A 7,107-nucleotide genomic window follows, 5' to 3' on the forward strand; every position below is an offset into this window, starting at 1 on the left:
AAAGGCGGGATTGATGGTAATCTGGGATTGGGGGAAGAAACTTGGATTGGGGAGAGCTGGAAGCGATGTTCCCATTGTGCAAGTTATTTAGTTAAGTGGCACTAGATGGGACATTAGTTCATTCCCCCAGGGCGGTAGAAGAAATCAATGCAGAACCCCAGTCAGCCATTTTAGTTTGGTCTGACCCTGGGACTATGGGAAGGAGAGCAGCCCAGGAGCACAGACAGTTCTGTACCTGAGATGGAGATTAGATTCCCATACCTGGGGGTGGGGCTGATACCTGGGGGTGGGGCTGATACTGGGGGACCCCGATCTTACGGTGCAGCTTTATCTCGTGTTTAATCTTTATGTTATCTAGTATAATTTCATTGTTTAATGTGTTACTAGCGTATTTTACTGTTTGTATTTATTACCGACCACACATTCCAGTGGGCTCCAGATTATTCCCGTTTTATGTTTGTTAGAACACAACCGAGACCACATTGTGCCTGTAAAGCTGACATATTGCCGCTGCGTATCCTGTCTCTGCCAACCAATAAAAACACAGATTGTGTAACCTCGCTTTCTGTTGTTTCTGGTTCAGTGTAATCGGTGCTGTTTAGTGTTCCATCATGGATTCTTCGTAGTCCTCGGTTCTCATTTAGTGAGGCCGGTGGTGCCCACAGGTATCTTTAGGATGTTGACTAGAACCCTCACAGCCTGTGTGCGGGGTTAGTGTAGTATATTACTGTATGTCACTTTCATTTGCTTATTCTTGCTGCTACTGTTCCCCATCTTGCTTCTGTCTCCTATTGCCTTACTGTTCTCCATTCTTTTGCTAGCTTGTTCGCCGATCTTGCCTGACTGTCTCATTGTCTCCTACTGTCTTGTCATCTTGCCCCTACTGTCCCCATCTTTGTTTCTTATCTTGCCTCTGCTCATCTTGTTCTACTGATCTCATTCTTGTTCTACGGTCTCCATCTTTCGCCTGACTGTTCATCTTGCGGGTACTGTATCCATCTTGCCTCTGACTGTTTTTATCTGTCCTTTTTTTCCTTTGTTTTCCTACTGTCTCTCTTTCCTACTGTTCTTGCAGTTACTTGTCCATCTTGCTTGTCTTTATCGCCATCTTACCCTACTTGTCCTCTCTCTCTCTCTCTCGCTCCTGCTCGTCTCTGTTTCCATCCTGTTTCTCATCTTGCCCTGACTTTCTCCTCTTCTCGGTGCTCTTTCTCCATCTTTTACTGTCTCCATCTTGTGTTTCCTACTTTCCATCTGTGTTCTGTCTCATCTGGCTTTTTTGTTTTGTTCTCTTTCTTAGTGTCTCCATCTTTTTTTACTTCTCCATTTCCCTCTGTTCCAGTCTTTCTTGCTCCTATATGTCTCATTGTCTGTTTCCCTTCTTGGCCTTATCTTCTCATTTGTTTCTTGTATCATCTTGTCTACTGTTTCCATCTTTGCCTACTGTTTCATCCTTTTCTACTGTCTCCATCATTGTTCTTCTGTCTCATCTTGTCCCTCTTTCCTCATATTGCCTTCTGTCTTCAGTCTTTGGCCCTATGTCTCATTTCTTGCCCTACTGTTCCTCTTGCATTTTTTATCTTGCCCTCTACGTTTCTCTGTCCCTTGTTTCTCCATTTGCCGTACTGGCCCATCTTTGCCTGTTTATTGTCTCATTTGCCCTTACTGTTCCCCGTCTGCCCTACTGTCTCATCTTGCTGGGCCATCTTTGTCGCATTCTTGTCCTCTTGTCCGAATCTTTGTCCTACTGTTCTCCATCTTGCCCTTACTGCCTCCATCTGGTCCTATTTGTCTCATCTTTGTTTACGGTCTCCATCTTGCCCTACTGTTCTCATCTTGCCTACTTTCTCATCTTTGCCTACTGTTTTCTCTTGTCTCTTTTCATCTTGTCCTACTGTCCATCTCTGCTCTACTTGTCTCCATCTTGCCTTGACTGCTCCTTTCGTATGTCTGTCCTACGTTACTACGTCCTCTTTCCTGACTGTCTTCCGTGCTTGTCCTGTGTCTCTTGTCCTACTTCTCTTTTGTCTTGTCTCCGATCTGGTTCATCTGCTATGTCTCCAGTCTTTGCTCCTACTTCTCATCTTTGTTCCTACGTGTCGTCAGTCTTGTCCTGTTCTCCTATCTTGTGCTTACTGGTCTCGCATTGTCCTACTGTTCTTATGTCTGCCTCTGACTGTTCTCCATGGTTGTGCGTCTCATGCTTGTCTGTCTAGTGTCTCTCATCTTTCCTCTCGTGGTCTCATGCTTTTGCTGCTCTGTCCGCTATCTTTCGCTCGTGACTGTCTCCATTTGGTGCTACTGTCTCATCTTGTCTGTCTCCCATCTTGCTCCTTATCTGCTCATCTGTGTGCCTGTTCTTTTGTGTGTCTACTGTCTCATCTTAGCCCTATGTTTCTTCTTTGTCTACTGTCTCATCTTGTTGCTTACTGTTCTCCATATCTGTCCCTCTTCTCCATTCTTGCCTATTCTGTTCGTTATCTTGCCCTACTGTCTCTGCTCTTGGCCCTACTGTCTCCATCTTGCTCCTACTTGTCTCCATCTTGCCCTACTTTGCATTCTTGTCTCTTTATCTTGCTACTGTCTCATCTTGCACATACTGTCTCCATCTTGCCCTACTGGTCTCCATCTTCCCTACTGTCTCCTCTTGCCCCCCACTGTCTCCATCTTGCCCTACTGTTTCCATCTTGTCCCTCTTGTCTCTCTTGCCCTGACTGTGTCTCCATCTTGCCCTACTGTTCTCTTCTCCTACTGTCTCATCTTGCGCTACTGTCGCTCGCCTACTGTTCTCTAATCTTGCCCTATTGTCTCTATCTGCCTACGTCTCCATTTTTGCCTACTTGTCCCCATCTTGCCCTACTGCAGCTTTGGTTACACTCTTGAGTATCAGTCACACCCCTGATAATTAATGGGCCAATATAACACTTATTATTGCCACCCTGCTGACCTCATTACCAATAAAAACATATCCCTCCCCTTCAGGTGGTGCCTTAACAAACTATCATAGAATTCCTAAAGCCTCATTATATTATTAACCAGGGAATTAGGCAACAGGGCACCCAAGGTCACGCAGTAAACTAGTAATTTGTTAATCAATAATAATGTTTAATTAGAGTAGGCATTAATTAGAAGATGCAGATTCACAAGGGACTTTCTAAGAACCTGCTTGGCAGTAAATGATGGAGGTGCCACACAGGGGCCCGGGGTAACCAGGGGATCTTCATTCAGTTCTCCAGCTGGATAACCCTTTGTAACTATTGTACTCGGAATTTCATTTCTATGCACCATTGTCCCCACCGTGGCCCCTTTGTGCTACAGGTTTTTCCTTCTGCTGCATAAAAAAACTGTGTAAATGGGGTCCCACTCGAGCTTTAGGGCCAAACCCCCTTTACAGGCGTTTAGGGACATGGGTGGATAGAATATTGGGTCCTTTACTCAATCTACAATAAAGCTTTAGGGTTCCTATCAAGCACAGTAATGCCAATGGTACCAAGTAGAGTTTTGTGCAATAAAGCCCTTGGCCCTCGGCTATGGGGTAAGGGATCCCTTTTGCAGTAGACTCCAAGGTGGTCTCTAAGCTGTCTTGGTACTTCAGCCACTCCCTACCTTAACCCACAGAGTTACAATGTACCTAGTGCCTATACAACCCCCAAGGACCAGCAAAGAGAAGGACTTTGTACCAACCCCACAACCCCCTGTAGATAAGAGGGAGCAAACTGCGCTCTAGTCTGAGAGGACAAAACACCTTAATTAAACCCCAGGGATGGGGAAATAATTGAGTTGTTTGGAATTATATACTGCGTGACTCCAAAAAGCCATACCTACCCAACCAGTACTACACCTACCTGTACTACAGGTGTAGTTCATTAGAGGGCTGGGACATTTACATGGCTTGCCCAACCTGTAGCCAATCAAAACAATGACAGAATACATGTTTTAGACTGACCCAACCTTTAGCCAATAAGGGCTATTAACTATTCATAGGACTAGACCATCCTGTAGCCAATTAGAGCAAACAGCCAATGAATAGAAGAGCTAGACTGACATGGATCCATAATAAAGAACTGGTTTGGGAGAAGGGTGCAAAGGCCAACTGGTGAATATTTTTGCCTCTGCAATCAAGCTGAGTGCACCTAGGGGGCACTATAGACCATTTTGTTGAGGGTTTTTGATCAGTGACACCCCCACATATCACCTGCACCCCTTCTGTAAAGATTAAACCGGCCCAGGCACATATCCTACAGACCTGCTAAAGCAAAGAAATCCCCCCTGATACTGGCGATTATTGGAATGGGGGCTTCTTGGGCGAGACTTGCTAACTTGCTAGCCTCATAACAAGCCAGAGGGATCTGCCCAAGTTCCTATAGAATACTGGCCCAATGCGCCCCGCCACTTGTCACTAACATACTGGTTGAACCACTAAGCATGCTGGGAAAATGGGGGATTCATTTTTTCTTATTTCTATACATTTGGGCACACTTTTGCTAACGCTAATGAATCCCACCCTAGCCGAACGGGATTTGCAACAGATGTGCCCCCTCTCTTTGTGCCGCCGCCAATGTAGCAGGAGAAGTGGGCATTAATGGACAATAATACAGAAAACATTTGGTCGCTAAGCCTCTCCATGTAAAACGAAAAGGCTGACAGATTTGAAGTGGGAGTGGGAGTGACTCTCGCACCCAACAAAGGAGAATGTTAAACGAATTCCTCTGCTTGTTGTGTGAATTTTGGCCCTTGGCCCGCTCTTAATGGGGTCTCCGAGGGGCAAGGTGAGGTACTTCAAGGTAAGCGCCGAGCACTTTGAAAGCAGCTGCCGCACAATGGGGACCATCCCGCGGCTTTTGTTTCATCTGTTGTGATTGGGAGGCTCTACCTGGGGAGGCCGAACGAGAGGGTCATGGACTCCCCCATTCTGAGTGATAATAGAGCTCCTCATTATTCTCCCGGCAGAATGCAATTCTCATTCCCTACGGAGAATCCACCACCGCCAACAAAGGTTCCTTCCCTTTCGAAAAATGTTTTTGTAGCTGAGATTTTTATTGCTTTTCTAACAGGAAAAAAAAAACCTCTTAACTTCCCAGGTAACCTTGCCTCGAGTTCCTGCCTCCCACCACTTAACCCTCTTCACTGCTGGAGCTGTTGACTCCATGCCAACCGCGTTGCTTGATGGAGTGGAGAGGCGCGTCGGGGACAAACGTTGTGTTTGAATTCTGAGGCCTGAGAATAGAGCAGTGAGCGGGGGTCCCGGAGAGATTCCCACCTCCCCCTGCCAGGGATTCTGCATCAGCTTTGTCTGACACTAGAAGATTTGATATATATATATATTAAGGTTCCCCCCTTCTCTTCATTGGGAACCACTTGTTTATCAGCCGGTTGGGCATGACACAAGAAGGGGTGAGATCCTTATTATCACAGGGGGGTCAATTGGTTGATGAGAACAGGGAAAAAGCAGAAATTTTAAACTCTTTATTTTTCATCTGTCTATACAACCAGCTAATCAAGGTTTCCCTTTTAATAGACCCTACGACTAGGGGGAAAGGTAAACAAAGGTCCAGGACCGGATGGGATTTATCCCAGGGTATTAAACGAGCTGAGCGCTGTGATTGCCAAACCGATTCACTTAATATTTCATTGACTAATTCAATTGCCTTTTATGAGGAGTTGAGCAGGAACCTTGAGGCTGGAATGGCAGTGGATGGGATCTACTTAGACTTTGCTAAACTAACATTGGCCTAGAACAGGGGTAGGGAACCTTTGACTCGGGAGCCAGATGTGGCTCTTTTGATGGCTGCATCTGGCTCACTGCCAAATCTTTAATTAAAAAAAATAATGGGGGTGTGTGGCCTGCGCTCGGCGGATAGAAGGTGTGTTCTAATCCTTAGAAGATGTCTTCTATCCGCTGAGCGCAGGCCACGCCCTCCTCTGCATCGCATCCGGCATCCTTGGGACCCACCCTACCTTGCCCCGCAGCATCAAACATATTGTATGGCTCTCACGGAATTACATTATAAAATATGTGGTGTTTATGGCTTAGCCAAAAAGCTTCCCGACCCCTTGCCTAGAACATAATATTTGTACTTGGATAGAGAACTGGCTGAAGGATAGATAGATTAATGACCTGGAGGTGGGCATAGAAAGTACTGTTTCTATTTTCGTAACTATGTTCAAGTTACAGAAGTGGGCTACTGTCTTAAGTTTGGATGGGCGGCCTTTAGCCTGAAACTGCCACCCTAGCTCCTGTGCCTGCTTTTTGGCCTTCATCTCAAGATTCCAAGATTTGGGCTCAACTGAGTGCAAAGCCTTGAGCCCTACCTTTGCAATAAAGGCCAAGAAGTCGGCACTGGGTAATGGCCCAAGCAGTCCCAAGGCACCTTGTCTGAACAAAGCCCCATGGAGACATGGTCTTCTTCCTCTCCCACTTGGTTCTCTTTCTCCCTCACCATTTTCTACACTTTAACTAAATACAGGGAGTGTAAATGCCCCTTGATGTAATTGCCCCAAGTGGTAGGGAAATTATAAATCAAGCTCCACACGGAATGTTCAGCTGGAAGAGACACAGAAGCCTCAAACCCAGAGCAGCAAAGAGTCAGGGATGTCTGTCTCGGAGGAGAAGGGCAGTTAGTCAATCTAAGGACCCAAGGAGGCTCCATGGACACAAATGATTAGTTTTCATTACTGAATAGTTCCTGTATTAATGGTTTGTTTAGCAGGAACCCCGGGGTCAGCTGGAAATCAAATAGATAAATGAAACATCATTTCAGCACATCAGTTTCTTTTGGAATCCATTGTACCTTGACCCTTTCTTTCAGAGAAGAAGCCCACTGCCTACAATCTCTGCTGCTTTGTCCTTCACATACCTCAGATGCTTGAAGAGCATTCCCCAAAAGTTCTTTGTGACCAGTTCATATTTGTAATCACTCAGTTATAACATTTTCTATTTCTGTGGCAACATTCTGAACACGCTGCTAATGGCTCTAAAGGGAATAAAGAAGTGGGATTACAAAGGAAAGCGTCGGAAAGAGAGGGTTTGTTATCGGGAACGTCAAACCCATCTCAAGGCAATAGACGTTGAGCAAACGTTGACTCGGTTTAGTAGAGCAGACAATA

Source organism: Xenopus tropicalis, chromosome 7 (genome assembly GCF_000004195.4).
Source record: "Xenopus tropicalis strain Nigerian chromosome 7, UCB_Xtro_10.0, whole genome shotgun sequence".
Classification (NCBI taxonomy): domain Eukaryota; kingdom Metazoa; phylum Chordata; class Amphibia; order Anura; family Pipidae; genus Xenopus; species Xenopus tropicalis.